This window comes from Bos indicus, chromosome 6, assembly GCF_029378745.1.
Source record: "Bos indicus isolate NIAB-ARS_2022 breed Sahiwal x Tharparkar chromosome 6, NIAB-ARS_B.indTharparkar_mat_pri_1.0, whole genome shotgun sequence".
Taxonomy (NCBI): Eukaryota; Metazoa; Chordata; class Mammalia; order Artiodactyla; family Bovidae; genus Bos; species Bos indicus.
Genome location: NC_091765.1, coordinates 10,459,465 through 10,483,152, shown reverse-complemented (window position 1 = coordinate 10,483,152; position 23,688 = coordinate 10,459,465).

Below are 23,688 nucleotides of genomic sequence, written 5' to 3'. Positions count from 1 at the left end.
GAGACATAATTGACAGGTAGTACTGTATATATATTAAGTGTTAAGGTATATAAAATAGTAATTTGGTACATTAATATTGCAATATGGCAGCCATTGTAGTATTAGCTAGCACCTCTATCATGTAACATAATTATGATCTCTTCTAGTGATGGGAACATTTAAGCTCTAGCCTTCTAGTAAGCTTAATGTTTATAATACACTTTTATTGTCTATAATAACTACACTGTGTATTAGATCTCTAGGACTTATTTATCTGGTAGTTATTAGCATGTACCCTTAAACATCTCTTCCATTCCCCTACCCTCAAGGCCCTGGTAACCATCATTTCACTCTGTTTTTTCAAGTTCATTTTATAAAATATTCCCACATACAAGACATCATACAGTATTTGTCTTTCTCTGTCTAACTTATCTCACTTAGGCCAATGTCATCAAGGCCTGTCCCTGTTGTCACAAATGACACAATCTCCTTTTTCCTCATGGCTGATTAGTATTTCACTAAATATATATGGTCCCATCTTCTTTATCCATTCATCATTTATGAATAGATTGTTTACTTACTTTGGTTCCTGTGAATAATGCTACAATAAACGAGATACATATATCTTTTCAGTAACTTGTGTTTATTTCCTTTAGATATATACCCACAAGGGAAGTTATTAGATTATGTTAGTTCTATTTTATGTTAGTTCTATTTTTGAGGAACTTCACTTCTCTTTAGTGGCTGAACCAGTTTATAATCCCAACTGTGCTAAAGGGTACCCTTTTCTTCACATCTTTGCCAAAATTTGTTATCGCTTGTTCTCTATGATATATGCTCTTACGGGTATGAAGTGATATCTCATTGTACTTCCCTGATGATTAGTGATATTGAATATGTCCTTATGTTCCCATGGCCATATGTATACCTTCCTTGAAAAAATGTCTATTAAGTTCCTCTGCCAATTTTTTTTTAATGGGGTTGTTTTTTGCTGTTTTTACTGAGTTGTATGATTTTGAGTGTGTGTGAAGCTAAGTTTAATTTTAAGAATTATTAAGAATTTTAATTTTAAAAATAAGGACATCTTATATTTAAAGGTCCTTATGAACTTATGTTCTTCATACCTTTTTGTTTATTAAAATAATTTTTCTTATTTAAAGAGTAGTGATAGTAGTGAAAGTGAAAGTCAGTCATATCCGACTCCGCAACCCCATGGACTATACAGTCCATGGAATTCTCCAGGCCAGAATACTGGAATGGGTAGCCTTTCCCTTCTCCAGGGGATCTTTCAGACCTAGGGATTGAACCCAGGTCTCCCTGATTGCAGGCGGATTCTTTACCAGCTGAGCTGCAAGGGAATTGTGCTTATTGTTATTATAATACATTCATTTGAAAACATAAAACATTGCTATACCCTGACCATACTCTCCATTTCCTCCCTCATTTATTTAAAAATTTTTCTTATTTATGAAATCTGAAAATCTGAAGACCAATGCACCTTACTGTAGATAAGCATAAGAAGTGAAGAAGTGAAGTCGCTCAGTCATGTCCGACTCTTTGCAACCTCATGGACTGTAGCCTACAAGGTTCCTGTATAAAGCAAAAATGTTAAAAGCTTGGCACAATTATGATTTTTTTATTAAAAACTATCATCTGTTGGTGGGAATGCAAACTAGTACAGCCACTATGGAGAACAGTGTGGAGATTCCTTAAAAAACTGGAAATAGAACTGCCTTATGATCCAGCAATCCCTCTGCTGGGCATACACACTGAGGAAACCAGAAGGGAAAGAGACACGTGTACCCCAATGTTCATCACAGCACTGTTTATAATAACCAGGACATGGAAGCAACCTAGATGTCCATCAGCAGAGGAATGAATAAGAAAGCGGTGGTACATATACACAATGGAGTATTACTCAGCCATTAAAAAGAATACATTTGAATCAGTTCTAATGAGGTGGATGAAACTGGAGCCTATTATACAGAGTGAAGTAAGCCAGAAAGAAAAACACCAATACAGTATACTAACGCATATATATGGAATTTAGAAAGATGGTAATAATAACCCTATGTACGAGACAGCAAAAGAGACACTGATGTATAGAACAATCTTATGGACTCTGTTGGAGAGGGAGAGGGTGGGAAGATTTGGGGAAATGGCATTGAAACATGTATAATATTATGTATGAAACGAGTTGCCAGTCCAAGTTCGATGCACGATACTGGATGCTTGGGGCTAGTGCACTGGGACGACCCAGAGGGATGGTATGGGGAGGGAGGAGGGAGGAGGGTTCAGGATGGGGAACACATGTATACCTGTGGCGGACTCATTTTGATATTTGGCAAAACTAATACAATTTGTAAAGTTTAAAAATAAAATAAAAATTTAAAAAATCATCTAAAATGGGTTTATTACCCATTTATTATCATTTTTAGCTACTCTGAAACTAAACAATAATTGGTGAGATATTTTGTATAGTATAATCTTTAAACAGAAAATGTAACTAAAGATATTCTAAAAATAGCTTAAGTTTATTGCATTAGAAAGTATTTGTCAATTTGCACACATAGAAATATTTATGGAGTCAGTTCTTTCTAGGTCATCCTGAGTGTCTGGTCATTAGAATTTTCCTATGAACGTTTATCCTACAAATGTCTTTGTGACTGGTGGTCTATTTGATATTAACTTTGAGAGACATTGTTTTTGTATAATTTAAATTATTCTGTATAAGCTTGCAGCCTGCTTGTTCATTTAACCTCATAAACATTTTTATGTTAATGTGATCTTTGTAGACTCTTATTTTATTGGAGTATAGTTGATTTACAATGTTGTATTAGTTTCAAAGTGATTTAGTTATACATATGTGCATATTCATATTCATTCTTTCTTAGAGAACTATTGTTAAACCCCAAGAAAAACAAAATGGGCCATTTCATGTCATATGGGATAGAAACAGACTTTGTTGAAAGGTCCTTATGACTAATACCTGTCTTTTGCTCATTTGTACTTTAAGCTTTTAAGCTTTCAAAAAGATTATATATATATATATATATATATATATATATATATATATATATATTCAGTTGAGTTCTAGAAAGGATATACTAGTTAACCTCCTCTGATCTTTGTGTTCTATGAGTGGGGTTGGTGATTTTTTTTAATTATTTTTATTTCCCAGATGAGGGTAGGAATCCATGACATGCCCATCGTCATGGGAAAATCTAACTTTCCCTGTCCTAATATACTCTTCACCATATCAATTGATGTAAAAATTAATAGAATTTTGTCCATGGCTCAAATTCCAGAGGTGAGAGGAAAAAAAAATTCATTTGACTATTCAGTTCCAGAATCATTGTGCTCTGTGGTTTCATGGATAATTTGGTGGAAAATTGAGAGAGGATCCATTTGGTACTTTCATACAGTTACCATTTTGAACCTAAGGATAGTAATTTTGTGTATGAGGCAGAATAAAAGCAGGAACTAACCATTGAAATAGTATTGCATAGAATGTAGTTCTTAAAAAATAAGCCTTGCATTTTGGACCTTGAAATACCAAAGTCATCAAGGCACAGATATCTTATTAGATAACCAAAGGCAAATCCATTTAAAGTACAAAGCTTGCATTTTATCCAGGAACTTTCTTAAATAAGTGAGGTGAAACATCAAAATCACCTTGAAGTAAGAGTCAATGGCTATATAAAAGTAATTGAATCTGAAAGTTAAAAAGTTAAGAATACATGTAGCAAATTTTAAGATTAAATACTATAGGCTAAAGGTTTTTTAAAGTTACTTTAAAGATGAAAATATTATGTATATTTTTAAAGTAATAGCATATATTTCATCTCACTGACAATTATTAAGGTCAATTTACCAAATATTCAAATATTTAAAGTTATATTAAAATGTATGGTAGGATAATATAGCACTATTTCAGATAATGTATAAGTTATACTCAAAGTTTTAAAGAAGCAAGTCTTAAAAATCCACAGCATTACCATATTCAACAACTCTGATCCTTCATGTGGTAAAAACAAAAAAAATTGACAAACCATTAAAATAAACTGAAATCTCCATCAATTGAAAATATAACCTAGTATTATACACTAGAATAGTGCATGAGTCATTGTGAAGAGTCATGTTTTCAGACCAATTTGGGAGGAAATATTTGGCAACTGACTATTTGTATATATATGTTTTTCTAACCAAGGCTTAATTGAAGTAAAATTCACAAAATACTAAATTCACCATTTTAAAGTGTGTGCTTATATTCAAGGTGTGCAACCATCATCACCTCTATTTACTTTCAAAAACATTTTCATTACCTCTGGAGACATTTAAACAGTTAGTCCTCAATCTCCCTCCACTCCACACAGTCCCTAGCAAACACCATTTTGCTGTCTGTCTCAATGAATTTACCTATCATGGATGCTTCATATAAAGAGAATCATAATTAAGTGATTTTCTGTGCATGACTGCTTTCATTTAGCATGTTTTCAAGGTGTGTTTTCTTTATAGTATGTATCCCTACTTCATTTCTTTAATTGGCTGAATAATATTGAATGTATAAACCACATTTTGTTTATCCATTAGTTGATGGACATGTAGATTGTTCCTATTTTTTTGTAGGTTAGGAATAGTGCTATTATGGACATAACATATGCAAGTAAATATTAAGTTCCCGTTTTCAATTTTTTGGGGCATGTATACAGAAGTGGAATTGCTAACCCATATTTAGGCTGTTGGAGAAGGAAATGGCAACCCACTCCAGTGTTCTTGCCTGGAGAATCCCAGGGACGGGGGAGCCTGATGGGCTGCAGTCCATGGGGTCGCACAGAGTTGGACATGACTCAAGCGACTTAGCAGCAGCAGCAGCAGCAGCAGCATTTAGGCTGTATTTAACTTTTTGAGGAACTAGTAAAATTTCCACAGCAACTGAAAACCATTTTACATTCCAATCAGTGATGTGAAAAAATTTCCAATCTGTCTGTATCTTCTTCAACTCTTCTAATTTATTTATTTTAAAATTATAGCCAAGTTACCCTCTGAGCCATCAGGGAAGCCCATAGCCAAGTTAGAAGGTGTTAACTAGTATCTCATTAGGGTTTTGATTTACATTTTCCAAACGATTAATGATTGTAAACATACTTTCATATGCTTTAACCAAAATTTTAGGATCAGCTTTTTCACTATGACACTGCTAGTTTGTTTTATTTGTTTTTTTCTTGGTAATAGAGCATTATGTCTGTTCTGGAAAAATTCAAGAATATTCACAAAAACTTATTTTAGAAATGTATGACTAAATGACTATTAAAATTGCTTTAATAAAATGTAATGGTAACCTAAAAGTATATTTGCCAAAACTATTTCAAAATATTAGATCAACAATAAAATTTGATCATTTCAATATCTTTGAAAAATGTCTATTCAGGCCTTTTAAAATAAAATTATTCTATGTGTGTGTTGGTGGTGGTAGTTGTTTGCTTATTGAGTTGTATAGGTTTCTTTATATATTTCGAGTATTAATATCTTGTCAGATATGTGCTTTGTGAACATTTTCTCACATTCCATATGTTACATTTTCATTTTGTTGATCATATCTCTTATTGTGCAGACATTTAGTTTGATGTAGTCCCAAATGTTTTTTGTTGTTTATGTTTTTATGTTTGCTGTTCTATGTGAAAATTGTGACCAAGACCAATGTCAAGGAGTTGTTTTATTCTAGAAATTTTATGGCTTTAGGTCTTACATTTAATAATGTTCCAGTCTAGTCGTTTTTAGGTTCAATCCCGCCAGGCTCCTCTGTCCGTGGGGATTCTCTAGGCAAGCATACTGGAGTGGATTGCCATGCCCTCCTCCAGGAGATCTTCCCAACTCAGGGATCGAACGCAGGTCTCCTGCATTGCAGGCAGATTCTTTACTGTCTGAGCCACCAGGGAAGCCCTCAATCCATTTGGCTGCCTTTAAACTTTGTTAATCTGGATGTTAGTTTCTTTCCTCAAGATTGGTAGATTTTCAATCACTACTCCTTTAATTAGACTCTCTGACCTTTTCTTTATTTACTTTTCTTTCTGGGATTCCCATAGATATATATGGTTTCAATAGTGAGGTCCCATAATCCTGAAGGCTTTTTAATTCTTCTCCTTTGTTGCTTCTGTGACTGGATAATTTCAAATAACTTGTCTTTTAGTTTCACGATTCTTTATTCTGCTTGGCCATGACCACTGTTGAAGTTCTCTATTGATTATTTATTCACATTAGTTAGCTCTGTAATTTTTGTTTCAATGGCTTCTGTTTCTTTTTTAACTTCTCATTTTGTTCATGCACTGCTTTATTAATTTTCTCTGTTATTTATTAAATTTCTTTGTTATTGTGGCTCATTGATCTTCTTTAATAAGATCATTCTGAGTATTTTGTCAGAAAGTTCATAAATCTCCATTTCTGTAGGGTTAATTATTGAAGTTTTATTATTGAAACTTGGAAACATCAAGTTTCCCTTGGTGTCATGTTTATCTGATTCTTTAGAATACTAATTCCTTAAATTAGTAGTATATTTGTGTAAGCAGTGTTGTTACCAAACTCAAGTTTACCAGCTTGTCACTTAAGAATCCAATACTGAGAGACTAATTTTGGATAAAAGAAAAGAGCTTTATTGTGGAAGCTGGCAATATTGGAAATGAGAGGGACTCATTCCCAAAGAACTAACTCCCACTGTTTATCAGGAGGTAAGAGCTTTTAAAGGGGAATTTCAGTTGTTTATAGACAGAGGGAGGGTTCTATATGCAGAGCAGCACAGTCAGCTCTGAAAATGAACTTGGTCATACAGTGGTCTGATCAGTGTAATCTTGATTGTTTCAGATATAGTTAATCTTCAACCCCAGAGTCAGTTTGTTCCCATTTCCTTGAGGCCAGTTGTACAAGATTCAGCAGATTACATCATGGTCACAGTCTGGTCTTCTTCCACCTGGTGGGGGTTTCAGTATCTGTCAAACCACTCAAGGGATATGGCTCAGAATATATTTTTTTTATTTTATTTTATTTTTAAACTTTACATAATTGTATTAGTTTTGCCAAATATCAAAATGAATCCGCCACAGGTATACATGTGTTCAGCCCTTGCAGAGAAATTAAAGGTCCATGACTTTGTTTAATCACTAAACTATTAGTATTTTGTCATTTGATTATTTTCCTTTGTTTCTGCATTTTCTCATTTCTTTGATTAAATTTATTCTTTGGCAAAAGTTTTTCTACAGACAAAAGGCCGGTGAAGGACATGAGCAGGGACAGGGAGGGGGGATGTCTGTTCTGGAAAGCCACATAGGGCCCTGCTCCATTACAGTGTCATCTTTCAGACTTTACAGGTACACATTGGTAGGGAAAGACACTCACCTGTCACCTCACCTTGAGCTACTGCACAGGTTAACTGGTAGCATCCATGAGCAGGCATTGCTTGACTCCCTGAGTCATGCACTGGGCTTCAGGTCCTGGTCTGCAATCTGTTTGGGCCACATGCTTTACCCTGAAGCTGGACAAGGCCATAGGTTAGGCTTCATAATCAGGTGGGCTACTGGCTATCCTCCACTATTCAGCAAGGTGCTTGCTGAGATCTCTAGTTGAAAGTGGCCTGCAATTATTTGCCATAGTTGAGTGGGGCCAGATACTCGTGATCAGGTATGGTTGCTCTCTGGGTTTTCTCCCTGGGTAAGGCCACAGGTTGCATTCAGCAATTGGGCAGGGTTATAGGCTAAGCTCCACTGCGTATCATTTTTGGACTGAGCCAGGTTGGCTGATAGATGTGATAAGGCAATAGCTCAACAGTGTCTGGATGGTCTAAAATAGCCTCACCTTTATATCTGGGACCTTATCTCTGACAGTTGGGGTTGCTTAGATCTGTCTATACAGAATTTATCATCCTCAAACAGGACACACCTGATATATTCACATGGTAGTAGAAGGAAGTGAAACAGGGAAAAGATCAAGCCCCTAAGCACAAGCAGCTGTCATATCTCTGCTAGCATCATAATTGCTAATGATCATGAGGCAAAACAAGACATAAGACTAAGACCAAGACCAAATTCAAGACCTAAAACTTAGATTTTGTCTCTTCAATTGCAAAATATTGTATATATTGTTTCAGTCTGCCATAAGGATTTTTTAAAAAAACTTTACTCACAAAGAATAAATCTAAGTAGGTTATAAATACCATCATATTTTTTAATGCATTTGATTATATTTGGATAAAAGGTATAAGAGTAGATATGGTGTATTCTGTGACTTTAAATGAATCTGGGAAGTATGATGCTTTAATCAGAGGAACTATTATCTGTATGTAAAAAACATTCAAATTTCCTTTAAATAATAATTACTGTGTCTAATAATACAGAGTCCTCAAATTCCCAGAGGAAAACCAGTTTATTTTTTAATGATATTTATAAAAAGTCTGCCTTTCATCTTTTGGTAAATTTACAAATCAGCAGTGATACAGAGGTATATATAAAGACAATTTCAACCTCTTATATCACTTTTTAAACCAAGGATCATACCCAAACTTTTGTTACATTGTCTAAATGTTTTGAAACTTCAAACTGGCAGTCATACAAAGTAGACAGTGTACTCTAGACTATTTTGACAAAGTGTGAATAAGATATCCACACCATGACTTACCTTCTGAATACTGCATATGTCATTGCATTTAGAGCATTAATAAATGTTGTATTCAAAAACATTGGGGCAGGTTAAGTAATAAACCAGTGTATTTAATCACTGATTAATGTGAATCATCTAAACTGTAGATCGGAGAAGGCAATGGCAGCCCACTCCAGTACTCTTGCCTGGAAAATCCCATGGACAGAGGAGCCTGGTAGTCTGCAGTCCATCGGGTCACTAAGAGTTGGACAGGAGTAGGCGACTTTACTTTCACTTTTCACTTTCATGCATTGGAGGAGGAAATGGCAACCCACTCCAGTGTTCTTGCCTGGAGAATCCCAGGGACGATGGGGCCTAGTGGGCTGCCGTCTGTGGGGTTGCACAGAATCGGACACGACTGAAGCGACTTAGCAGCAGCAGCAGCAAATTGTAGATACACACAGAAAGTGTCAAACAGTAGGTTGAGATGAATCAAGCAATATATAGTAGAACTCTTTTAACAAAGAATTAGTAAAATAAAAAGACATTATCCAAAATAGGACTCTTAAATAGAATATTTGGAATTACTTGTGACACCTGCAAATGTGTAATACTATATTTATAGGTCTTTGGTAAAGATATATTTGAAAACATATCAAAACATATATTATATTGTAAGTTTTATAATGGTGTGTTATATTCTATTGTGGAGACCAATAATAAAATTTATTAGGAAAATCACTAAGACCAAAGAATCTTAGATGGAAAACAAGATGGGATTAAAATCCAAAAATATAAAATAGAAGAATAATAGCATCAAGGTGAGGTAAATGAACCTAGTTAATGTACAGATCTAATAAATACTGTATTAATTTGGTTTGTCAATTTTTGTGGGAAGCAAATGTTAACATCAAACATAGACTATTTGAATGTGATGAAGTATATTCACTTTTACGAACATAGACTTTTGGTTCTAAAACTTTCTGGTCTAGTTATCAAAGCAACAATTAAGAACGTTACATTGACTTCCCAAAATAATTTAGCTATTAGAAGCAGAACTGAAATCATAATTCACATCTCATTCTTACTTAGTGATATTTTCATTTAATTATGCTTCTTTTAAAATTCCAGATTGAATTTTCACAGTCCAAACAGACCAGATATTGAATTATTATGGAAAGTCAATTATATATGTTAATACAAAATCCCCAAATGAAAATTTTTAATTTTAGATGAAGGTTTTCCTGCTGGATAACATCCAGTCCTATTTCTAGCTAAATTATAATGGTAGAATTGGCAGTTAAGTTTCAATTTCTGTATCCCAAATAATTTTGTCTTTTATACTTTCTACAATTTCAAATGAAATTTATAACAAAAAGATAGTAAAGTCAACAAAAAGTGACAATTTTGTGAAATTGACCAAATGTAAGTACCATGGCTCATTATGTAAAGCAGCATTGAGCATAAAGGTCATTACAGCAACAAACCTTACTAATTTTTCATAAAGGCAATTCTGAATGTGGTAAAATCAACTTTAAAACCAATGTCTAATAGTAAGAAATAGATTTATTATGTTTACTTTTTACTTTTAATTAATGTGAATGCCTAAAATTGGAATAAAAAAGAATAAGAATCTCTGACACACATTTAAATCAAAATGACCAAGCATAAGAGCTCTATACGTCTGACAGACTGATGAAAGGATTCCTATTTGACATTATCTTTTAGAAAATAAATAAATGAAGTGATTACAACTCTTTTTTTTTTTTTTTTTTTTGTAATTGACCTGTAAGTTACTGGCAGAAAAATCAATAAATTCCAAATGAAAAAAAATAATGCAATAACCACACTCAGCTTTGACCTAAAAACATGTATAACAATCAATATGATAAAGACTCTGTAAATGTGATTTTAAAAAAGAAAATGTAGTGCATTCATGTGAAAAAGTCATTTTGCCAGCTAAACATTCTCTGCTAATACTGAACATTCATTTCGCTTAGGTTTTAAATATTCCTATGTCCTGAAAATGCATACATTATATTCTCAGTGTTCAAAATAATAATGTGCTAGAATGAAAGCACATCTCTGCAGGTGATTATTATACATACATTATCTATCCTGTGTGTTTGTAGGAAAAATATATTTTTCAGCATTAGATGTTATAAAATAACATGAATTTAGTAGACTGTTTCTAGAAAACTGGAAAAAATATATTGCATTATTAAATAGTACCTTTAATTAATGTAGGCATGCTATAATCTTGTGTTCTGAACTATGACTAGCAGAACTATAACAAGCAGAAGACCTACTCACAAACTTGCTTGCTAAGTTGTTGAAGTCATGTCTGATTCTTTGAGACGCTATGGCCTGTATCCCACCAGACTCCTCTGTCCATCTGATTCTCCAGGCAAGAATATTGGAGTAGATTGCCATTTCCTTCTCCAGGGGATCTTCCTCACCCAGGGATTGAACCAGAGTCTCTTATATCTCCTGTATTGGCAGGTGGATTCTTTATGACTAGCACTGCTTAGAAAGCTAGTTTCTCAGTAAATAACTATTCATAGTGATACTTAAGATAAAAATCAAAAGGCAGCCTACTATATTCTAAACAGAAATTTATACAAATTGCACAACATTACATAATTCATTATCTTTAAAATTTATATTAAAATGTCCTTTAAAATTTTCATAGGATACCAAAGTTATACCTCCAAATTTAATTCTTTCACATAAATGATTAAAATCTGAGTTTATTTGACTTCCCTTCCAGGGAAGAAGAAGAATCTTTCTTCTTCCTGTTTTCTCTGTTCTTGTCAAAGGACTTGAAAGAGGTCTCCCAATTCTATTTAATTGTATTTTATGCTTACTGATTTTCTTTTATATTTCCCCTTTGATCAAGATCATTCTCTGAAACACTGCTGATCAAGAGTAAGATTTTCCAGTTTCAGCACCTTTTTGTCCTTCAGTACCAAGAAGTACATTTCTTGGAGGTAGTGTCTTATGTTGGAGGAAAAGTACATAGCTTGGAAATTATTAAGCTTACATTCAAGTAACAAGGAAGCGGAGGAGGGAGAATTCAGGTACTTTTTATCTAAAGTCTATATATTATTAGGATTATAGACATTAGAGATCATCTGAAGTGGTATATTATCATCAAAGGTTTTGTGATAAACTCCAGTAGGCCTGGTCCAGATATCTTGGGAAAAGCTGTCTCATCAGATGTTGTTGAATCAGGAAACAGGTAACCAGATGATGTTCACTTCTAGTCAGGGTTCACCACTTTCTTTAGATGTGTCAGTTTAAAATGTCCTAGAGCAGTATGATTGGAGAAGGCAATGGCACCCCACTCCAGTACTCTTGCCTGGAAAATCCCATGGAAGGAGGAGCCTGGTGTGCTGCAGTCCATGGAGTCGCTGAGAGTCAGAAACGACTGAGCAACTTCACTTTCACTTTTTACTGTCATGCATTGGAGAAGGAAATGGCAACCCACTCCAGTGTTCTTGCCTGGAGAATCCCAGGGATGGGGGAGCCTGGTGGGCTGCCGTTTATGGGGTTGCACAGAGTTGGACATGACTGAAGTGACTTAGCAGCAGCAGCAGCAGCAGAGCAATATGAGGGCTTTCCAGGTGGCACAGTAGTAAAGGATCTGCCTGCCAGTGCAGGAATTGCAAGAGAAATGGGTTTGATCCCTGGATTGGAAAGATCCCATGGAGTAGGAAATGGCAACCCACTCCAGTATTCTTGCTTGGAAAATTCCTTGGACAGCGGAGCCTTGTTGGCTACAGTCCATGGGGTTCAAAAGCATCAGACACAACTGAGCACATATAGCACACAAACAGATCAGTATGGACAAGATTCCTTGAGTCATAATTTGGATAAGTGGGATAAGGTAGGCACTTTTGAAGCCTTGTTAGTGTTTTCCCACCAATACTGATTCACAAAGACTATCATTTTGTCAGTAAACCAATAGTTAAATGTGTGTATAGAGATATGGAGTTGGAATTTTATTTTGTCCGGTAAGATGGGGTTGTTATTTGGTTTAAACCAGAGCTTTATCTTTTTATCCAACCAAAAAGTTTTAAATTTTCAACCTTATTTTTTTTTTCCTTTTCTGAGTCCAATTTTGGGCATTCTGTAACCAGTGATTCTAAATTACCATTTGAAAAAGTATTCCTTTGAATAACGACAGATGTTTAGCTATTATCGGTCCCATAAGAGCAGCATTCCTTGCAGAAATATCAACAAGGTGATTTCCTTTAACTTCCAGAGAGTCAAGTTTAGAATACTCTGGAGGGGAGTTCCCTGGTGGCCTAGCAGTTAGAATTCAGGACTTTCATTCCCATGGTCCAGATGGCTCATTTTCAATCCCTGGTTAGGGAACTGAGGTCCTGCAAGTCTCATGGTATGGCCAAAAAAAAAAAAAAAAAAAAAGCCCCAGAATCTTAAAAATAGCTAAAGTGGCTGGTAAAAGTATTACATTGTGTAATTTCTGAACATAGGGGCTGTTTTTAATTTTATTTTACCTGGAATTAAGAAAGCTATGTTTCTTCTACAACAATCCAAAATCATGTACTACTTCAGAAGCATATCTACTATCACTATCAGTTCAGTTCAGTTGCTCAGTCGTGTCCGACTCTGCAACCCCATGAATCGCAGCATGCCAGGCCTCCCTGTCCATCACCAACTCCCGGAGTTCACTCAAACTCACGTCCATCAAGTCAGTGATGCCATCTAGCCATCTCATCCTCTGTCGTCCCCTTTTCTTCCTGTACTCAATCCCTCCCAGCATCAGGGTCTTTTCCATTGAGTCAACTCTTCACATGAGGTGGCCAAAGTATTGGATTTCAGCCTTAGCATCAGTCCTTCCAATGAACACCCAGGACTGATCTCCCTTAGGAAGAACTGGTTGGATCTCCTTGCAGTCCAAGGGACTCACAACAGTCTTCTCCAACACCACATTTCAAAAGCATCATACTTCGGTGCTCAGCTTTTTCACAGTCCAACTCTCACATCCATACATGACCACTGGAAAAATGATAGCTTTGACTAGACAGACCTTTGTTGGCGTAATGTCTCTGCTTTTGAATATGCTATCTAGGTTGGTCATAACTTTCCTTCCAAGGAGTAAGTGTCTTTTCATTTCATGGCTGCAGTCACCATCTTCAGTGATTTTGGAGCCCAAAGAAATAAAGTCTGACACTGTTCCCACTGTTTCCCCCTCTATTTGCCATGCAGTGATGGGACCAGATGCCATGATCTTTGTTTTCTGAATGTTGAGCTTTAAGCCAACTTTTTCACTCTCCTCTTTCACTTTCATCAAGAGGCTTTTTAGTTCCTCTTCACTTTTTGCCATAAGGGTGGTTTCATCTGCATATCTGAGGTTATTGATATTTCTCCTGGCAGTCTTGATTCCAGCTTGTGCTTCTTCCAGCCCGTTATTAATATTGGCAATTTTGTTCTTGGCTAATGGTGAGCTGGGAAAGATTGAAGCCCAGAGGAGAAGGGGACAACAGAGGATGAGATAGTTGTATGGCATCACCGACTCAATGGACATGAGTTTGTGTAAACTCAGGGAGTTGGTGATGGACAGGGAGGCCTGGCATGCTGCAGTCCATGGGGTCGCAAAGAGTTGGACACTATTGAGCAACTGAACTGAACCAAACTGAATGTACAAGCTCATTTAAGAGTATATAATTCAGCCTATTGGACCAAAATAACCATAGGTAAAGATGTTGCCTCAGTAACAAGAAAAAGAGTGATAATAACATACCCAGCACAATATTGACTGTAACCTTTTAAATAACAATCACCAGTGAACCATGAGAGGTCAGAGTTACCCAGTAGAATTTCCTATAGGTTATCAGGGGGAGTCAGGAGATGGCTACTTCATAGGTGGTGAGGTGGTTGACTGAGAAATGTTGCATGTAATGAGAATTGAAGAGACTTTCTTGTTTATGTGGTACACAGATGGTTAAAGCAGACCCCATAAGTTTCTTAGTGACCTTAACCAAAAGATCAATAACCATATATCTCAAGGCAAGTGGTTATCCCCATGCCGTGGGGTCCGGTTTCTGACTGTCATGCCCTATGGGTCATTGGTGATACCTGTGATTTGGGGTGAGTGTTCCCTCTTTTCATATAATAAAGGAAAAAAAGGAATCTGAAAATTGGGGTGTCCAGGGGCTAATGGATTCATCAAACTCCTTAAAGGTCTTGAAGTCGGTCATCTGATTTCTCATAAAATTGGGTCAGGGCTGTTATGGCCAAACCACTCTATCTTTTACTAAGCAATAAGTGAAATTTGGAGTACAATTTTAGTGATAACCAAGTAGCCTGGAAAACTTGCAGTTGGTGCTTAGTTTTGGGTTTTAGAAAACTTAGGACACCATAAACTCTATCTGAATGTAAGTATAACCCTTGTTCTGATATCAGTCGCTCTAAATATCAAATCTTGGTTGGGCAAACTACAGTTTTTCTTTGGTGAACTTATGTCCCTTTAAGGCTAAAAGATTTAGCAAGTGGGTACTGCCTTTCTGTGAGTTTTGAGAAGGAGAGCAAAACATCAAATCAACCATATGTTTTGGAGTAGAACCTCCAGGGAGAATTTATCATTCAAATCAACCTTCAGTATTTGTGAGAAATAAGGTCTCAGAAAACCTCTGAGACATTATTGTCCAGGTGAATTCCTTCTTCCCAAGTTAAGGCAAAAAGGTATTGGCTAGTTTCATCATCCAGAATAGTAAAGAATATACTGCATAAATCAATCACAGTAAAGAATTTAACTTTGGTTGGAATGGATGTTAGCACTGTATGAGGGTTAGGAAACAGGATGTCAGTGGATAGCAAACTATTTCTTGTTCTAATTTCTTGGACAAACCTCCACCATCGACCCTTAGATTTTCTTACTGGTAAAACAGAAGTTTGGGTGAGAAAATGAGGCACTGGGCCTTGTAGTTTTCTTATATGGGCTTTTGGCCTTGAAAGGCTTCTTTACTTATAGGATATTGATTAATTCTGCAAAGATGCTTTGGAGGAGTCTCTTTGAATTTTGATGAGTGCTGCCCTGTGAATTTTCCCAACACAAATTGAAGATTTTTTCCATAAGGAAAGTGGTAGCTGAATCAATAAGGAAAAAAATGATCAATGTTTCCAGAATCAGCTTTAGTACTGTCAGAGATGGAAAAAATAAAAGTTGTCAAATTATTATTTAATTCATGTCGTGGGATACTTTGACTACTGTCAATTTCAAAAAGTATTTTTCCCTTTTGAGAGAAAGACATTCCTTGCATGATACTCTAAGTCTTGTTCTAATAAACAATTGTTGGGGAGGAACAAAAGAGGAAAGGGTGTCTATCTCTGAGAGCCAAATACAAAGGAAGAGGTTCAGAGACAACAACCTCTTGAGTTTCATTGGAGGTCCCCATTATTTAAACTGTTTTACCCCAAGACAAAGGGTTGTTTTACAATAGTGCTGTTGAGCATCAAGAGTGGCTCTGGTATCAGAGCCACTTCCATTACAAATGGAAGAGATTCATCCTCAACCTAGAGAAATGTTTCTCTAAGGCAATTAAGAGAAAAGATTGGGAAGAACCTCTGTAATTCCTTAGAGTCTGGTCATTGAGAATTGGAAGGACATTGGAAAGTCTAGTTAGTGGGCAGAAGGTGCCTGAAACATTTAAATTTGTAACAATCTCTTTTACAATGCCTGGCTTTTTACAATAATAGCAGAAACTAGGAGAGTTTTGATTTTATTTAGGAACCTTTATTTGCTTGAGTTGAAGATTAAGAATTTTGATAGCCTTTTTTGAAGGTGACTCATCTAGAGTAAGAAAACTAATTTGCTTGGTTAACTAAATATAGAGTGGTCATTCTAGTCCTTCTCACTAGAAGGGAAAGGTCCTGTTTCAGCCTGTTAATAAACAGATAAAAGATACCTGCATGCAATCAATATCTGAAGGAGTACCAGGATTTTATTTAAGAATAATCTAAAGTCAATTGAATAATTCTGAACAAGTTAATCAGATTTTTGTGTACAAGTCTGAATTTTATTCCAAGGAACAGGTTTTGGAAGGGTGCTATGAATTGTTCAGTGATTGTCCAAACCTGAAAATACACTAAGTTAGTGGACTGGTCTTCCAGTTGTAATTCCAGAGACCTTTCAGGACTTACCCAGTTAGCAGTTGCCATCCAGTGTTGTGCCTGGTCTTCACAGACAAGTATATAAACTAGCTGGTATAAGTCAGAGAAACCAGGTTGATAGATTTGAATGAACTTTTTTAAATTTCTTAGCAAATCTGCAAAATTCTTTGATTATTTGGAGGAAATTTTTGACTGTGGCTCACAGTTCAGCTTCAGTTCATAGAGTATAAAAAAACTGTGTGTTTAGCTTCTGGATCCTCAGAAGCCTTAGTTTTAAAACTTTGTGATATGTTCAGAGGAAAAGGAATAGGAATAGAAGAGTTTCAGAGAAATGAGGTAGTTTGTGAGAGAATTAGTGTGGGGAATTGAAAGTACAGTGGAGGCATAGGTGGCATAGAATGGAAGTAATAAGATGGCAATGGGAGTAGAGTGGCCAGAAGGAGCTGAGTGAGAGAGATAAGATAATGCCAGAGGCAGAACCCAAGACAAAGAAGGAAAGTAAGATGAGCCTGAGGCTTTGGGACCCATTTTAACTTTTCTTAATTTTTCTTCCCTCAGTTAATCTTAAAATCTTATTTTGAAGAGTGGTTATTTTATACTCCTGATAACATTGGGAAGCCTCAAAATACCAATTGAGATAAGCATTTCATTCACTTCTGGAAATTTTTGAACTATTGTAGTGAGAAACCTATATGCAGGTCAGGAAGCAACAGGTAGAACTGCACATGGAACAACAGACTGGTTCCAAATAGGAAAAGGAGTACCTCAAGGCTGTATATTGTCACCCTGCTTATTTAATTTATATGCAGAGTACATCATGAGAAACGCTGGGCTGGAAGAAGCACAAGCTGGATTCAAGATTGCCGGGAGAAATATCAATCACCTCAGATATGCAGATGACACCACCCTTTTGGCAGAAAGTGAAGAAGAACTGAAAAGCCTCTTGATGAAAGTGAAAGAGGAGAGTGAAAAAGTTGGCTTAAAGCTCAACATTCAGAAAACTAGGATCATGGCATCTGGTCCCATCACTTCATGGGAAATAGATGGGGAAATAGTGGAAACAGTGTCAGACTTTATTTTGAGGGGCTCCAAAATCACTGCAGATGGTGACTGCAGCCATGAAATTAAAAGATGCTTACTCCTTGGAAGGAAAGTTATGACCAACCTAGATAGCATATTCAAAAGCAGAGACATTACTTTGCCAACAAAGATCCGTCTAGGCTATGGTTTTTCCGGTGGTCATGTATGGATGTGAGAGTTGGACTGTGAAAAAGCTGAGCACCAAAGAATTGATGCTTTTGAACTGTGGTGTTGGAGAAGACTCTTGAGAGTCCCTTGGATGGCAAGGAGATCCAACCAATCCGTTCTAAAGGAGATCAGCCCTGGGAGTTCTTTGGAAGGAATGATGCTAAAGCTGAAACTCCAGTACTTTGACCACCTCATGCGAAGAGTTGACTCATTGGAAAAGACTCTGATGCTGGGAGGGATTGAGGGCTGGAGGAGAAGGGGACGACAGAGGATGAGATGGCTGGATGGCATCACTGACTCGATGGACATGAGTCTGAGTGAACTCCGGGAGTTGGTGATGGACAGGGAGGCCTGGCGTGCTGCAATTCATGGGGTCGCAAAGAGTTGGAAACGATTGAGTGACTAAACTGAATTGAGTCCAATTTTATTTTAAGGGAGTTGAATGTTTGGATTTCAGATGTTCCCCATAATGGCCATTGATATTCTAAATAAATTGCCTTTGATCACGTTGGTTCATTTAATTAGAAATGTGCATAGGAAAGACAGGTTTTTTAGACATAACACTGGCTGGAGTCCCTGTGGTGGGGGTACCCTGATAATAACTGAGTTGCCATTTTTCAGAGGTTTTTCCTCAAGAGTAAAGTACAAATGTCAAACAATTCAAATGGCTTATAGCATAAATGGTTTGCAAACTATTTGAATTGAGCCAATCTCAGCCATTCCTAAAAAGCAACTTGGTCCCAGGGGAGCTAGGCCAAAGACTTTTTAAGTCAGTCTCTGGAGAATAGTCCTTAGTAGGGCATAGGCCAGAGACTGAAAATTGGCAGTTTCAACTGAAGCAGTTTCTTCCTGAAGTTACTGGGCTGAAGACTTTTTCAGCCAGCTTTGGTTGAAAGTCTGATCTCAAAATTACACCTAAGTGCTAAATGAGTGCTGACATACAGAACAAGGACTTAACCAGACATACAAACTTTTAAATAGATATCTAATAAAACCTGGAGGGTAGCAAATTCAAGGAAGACATGAGCTCAGATATAGGAGAAAGATATCTCTTCAAACTTTAAAGCCACTGAGAAAAATCAGTTGGAAATGATGGGTTCAACTGTGGGTACTATACCTGTTTGCACAGCAGACTTGGAGCCCTTTACAGCAGGCTTCCTTATTCCCCATACTGGCCACCAAAATGTTAACCTGAAACGAACAGCCCAATATTTCTCCAGCAAAGATGGGTTTATTCAGATCAGCAGAGGATTGCAATACAGGGTCTTCAGCCATGGTGAACCACGTGCACATCCCCATATGGCAAAGGAAAGAGAACACTTTTTACAGAGGAAAAGAAAGCTGGGTGGGCTATAGTAAACAAAGAGTCCATGGCTTCTCAGAGGCTGAGTCTCTTCTTCCTGTTGGGCCCTGCTACAGTCACAGATCATGAGAACTTCCCCTTCTGGTCTCCCAACTCTAATGAATTAAGTTTACTGTTTCTTAACTTTTTAAAGAGTATACATTAAGGATATTTATGGATACTTCACTTAGACAGCAAATAAGGTCGATTAAATCAGAATTTCTATGGATGGGACCAAGGGATGAATAACTTTTTAATGTCCCCCAAGTGATTCTAATGTGCAATGTATAGCTAATTTTTAAAACCACTGAGTTAGAGAAATTAAAATGTAAAGTTTTAAAAAAGCTATTTCTGATGCATATAAGATAGAATGGAAAAATAGTGTTAAAGACAAGTGGATACACATTTTAGTCTTTTTGATAAGATTATTTCAGCTGTAATATAATCATTAATAAAATACAATATAAGCTCCCTTTTTATCACATTTGTGGCTCCTAACAATGGCACCCTACTCCAGTATTTTTGCCTGGAAAATCCCATGGGCAGAGGTGCTTGGAAGGCTGCAGTCCATGGGGTCACTGAGAGTCGGACATGGCTGAGCGACTTCACTTTCACTTTTCACTTTTATGCATTGGAGAAGGAAATGGCAACCCACTCCAGTGTTCTTGCCTGGAGAATCCCAGGGAGGGGGAAACCTGGTGGGCTTCCATCTATGGGGTCACACAGAGTCGGACACTACTGAAGCGACTTAGCAGCAGCAGCAGCAGCCACACCTTTATATCTTTTCCATCATGACACGATTTCATGTATCTTCAGTATACTGTTTGCTTTCTTCTGGACACAATCATTAGCTAGTAATGTTCTTTTAGGGGTTAATCAGAATATATTACAGTACCACAAATTGGTTAAGAACAAGGCAGAAAAGAGCAAAATATATTTATCCTTTTTTCCTAAGCTCACAGTTGGGTTTAATATTTAGCAAAGTATGCTCAAATGATTGAAATAATCTTGAATTCAGTAAAACGCTGTAGAAAAAAAATACTCAACTTGAAAACAGGAAACCATATATCTTAAATATCAACACCTTACCACATAATCTTAGAAATTTGGGCCTACCATTTTAGTGTACAAGAGATAAAGTAGAACACTGCTGTGAATGCCAATTTGAGGTGGCCAAATTATGACTTTTGAGTTCTTTTTTCTTCTTAGTAACATGAAACATATTTTCTAAGGATCTTTTCAATATTATAAATTTATATACAAGTTGTTTAACACTGGATGGAATTAAACCAAAGAGTAACTGAAATATAGACATAAGTTTTCTTAAGTAGATCAGCTCATCTCAAAAATAACATATCTTGAAAAACAGATTTTTTTGACCTTGTGAAAGATAATTGTCCTCATTATATCTTTGACTCTGTTTAAAAACAAACAAAAATAATAAGCTATCTATTATCTATGCTATATAATTTGTGGGATTCTTATGGAAATTAACCTAATTGTGCTTGTAGAATGTTTTGAAATACACTTAAAATATAAAGTAGTATAAACTAATTTAAGTATATTCTTTTGTGATATCTATGATCACTATTCATGTCTAATTTTTATATGAAGATATTTTTAAGCATTCATATCCTGGGGATTGTTCTGAAGTTTCCTATTTACTCACTTAGATTTTTTTTGCACTGAAAATCTATAAAATGGACACTAAGCTTCATTTCACAGGTAAGGAAACTCATGCAAGAGAAGAAATATACCTTAGCCAATAAACTCACTGTGGAAACAGTGCTTACTGAGTTGTAGGCTTCAGGGTCTGTGGAGATCAATTATATTTAAGTTTTTCTTTCTGCTTGTCTATTTTAATCATTAGCTTAAAAATATGTTTGAATTATTAATAGGTAAGGTAAGTCACTTCAGTCATGTCCGACTCTGTGAGACCCCATAGACGGCAGCCCACCAGGCTCCCCTGTCCCTGGGATTCTAAAGGATTAATTAATAAGATGCTGTATGTCAAATGAGATGCTAGTCACTAAAATAGATACAGTCACTGCTCTCATGGAGCCTGCATTCTAATGTGCATCAGGCAAACCAAGCAGACAGATGTAACTAGTAGGCAGCATTAAAGTTGATTATAGATCAGAATACATGTGGGCATCCTGCAGTCCATGGGGTCGCAAAGAGTCAGACATGATTGAGCCACTGAACTGAACTGAATTGATATAGGGTAATGAAAAAATGTGTTTCTAAGCAGAATTATTTAAAATGGAATTTAAAGGGCAAAAATAGAGCACTGTGAAGAGTAGCAAAAGGCATTACAGCCACAGGAAACAACATATTTTGTGACCAATATAATGGTAGCATAGTCATTGAGGAAGAAATGAGATGGCATATGATTTGAACCATACATAGTCTTAAAAGATCATCATAAAATATTTGATTTTTATTTTAATTCCAATAGGAATCTACTCAAATTTGCTGTGTTTTGTCTTATTATTGATACAATAAATTTGTATATATTTATAAATTTCCTTCAGTGATAATAAATTATAATCAGAAAATTATCAAGTTATAATTTAATAATCAATTTTATGATCCAAATATAGTATAATTTTTCTGATTATAACCAAATTATAATCAGAAAAATATTGCCAGGCTTCTGGTTTTAACTTAGACTTGCAAAGAGCTTGGGAGGCATCACTTTCTTCATTAAAATAGAAAAATCTGACCTAACTAAAAATTAATAATTTCTTAGACCTACTAGAAAACTTAACACACAACAAACTGTCATTCTAAAATCTGGAGAGAAAGGTACATCCAGTGAGATACAGAAACAAAGAGAAGTAATAAGTTAACAATCACCCAATATTTCTGTCTGTCAGATGACAATGTTATCATCATCTAGATACTCAATATTTTTTTATAAGTAACTCCCGTTGTTCAAATGTTCAATCAAAACTCACTGAACATGCCAAAGACAAAGTTATACAACTCAAGTTAAAACTTAATAAGAAGTAAACTATTTGCATAAACAGATAATGACTTTATATAATTTTTATTAATAAATTCAAGGTAATATATGAAAACTTGTAGAAAATAGACAAAAATGGTTTTACCAGATCCTGAATTCTAGGGGGAAAAAAACAAAACTCTAAAACTGAAAAGGCTACAGTTGAAGAGCTCAATATGTAGGGTTAATTAAGAGTAGTAGAGTCAGAGGATTAGTAACTAGAAGTCAAGTTACTAAAAATATCTAAAGTCAAAGAAAAGAAAAGAACAGAAAACAGAGAACACACTAAACAGATCTAACATAAATAGAACTAGACACAGACTAGAAAGGAAGAGAATAAGCAGCAGCCTTATTGGAAGAAACTATTTTCCAACCTGAAAGAAAAATCTAACCCTTGCCTAAGCACTTTGTGTCATTGCTTAGACCCATTCTCCTATCTAAGAAAAACTACAAAGCAGCAAGAGGAACAATCCATGACACCCTCAAAAAAATGGCAGTATGATTTACAGACATGGAAATAAAAAAAGGTGTTAGTATTAAAAAAATAGCATGGTCTGTTTAAAGTCATCATAATAAATTTATCCCCTGTAAATTTTCTTTCAAAATGGAAGATGTAATAATGATTTCATGTAGACGGTATTTGAGAGTCTGCTATGAGTATACAAATAGAATACTAAATCCACACATGGAATACTAAAAGGAGATTTTTCAGGAAAAAATAATAGCAGAAGGATGAGGGAAATGTAGGAAAGAATAAAGAGCAAGTGAAAAGTAAAATGAGATATTAGATTTATTATAACCTCAAATTCAATAGAGGTGAGTATTCTGGGATATCAAAAGAAAAACTTTCCAAGTACCAAAAGATTGTAGTGAAATGTTTTAGTCTTGTACCAGAAATAACAGTTTTTTGTTTTTTTTTTTTTTAGTTTTCATATCTTTTAATTTTTATTTTTGTCATTAGAAACAACCCTGAACATTGACTTTTGAATGGGAGGTAAATAGTTTAGATCAGAGATTGCAAATTCAAATGTCAGAAACTCATAAAGTCACTTGAAGGACAAGTTGTAGTTCAGCAGCCTGTATCAACTTTTGCTCACAGTTTTCTCAGCAATTTGTAGTGTATCTGATAATGCCACAAGAACCAAAACAAGGTACACTGACCTGATCAGGGTTGGGGAGAAACATTTAACTACTAAGAAGGAATGAAAGTTGATAGGGAGACATCAGATCAGATCAGATCAGTCACTCAGTCATGTCCGACTCTTTGCGACCCCATGAATCGCAGTACGCCAGGCCTCCCTGTCCATCACCAACTACCAGAGTTCACTCAAACTCAAGTCCATTGAGT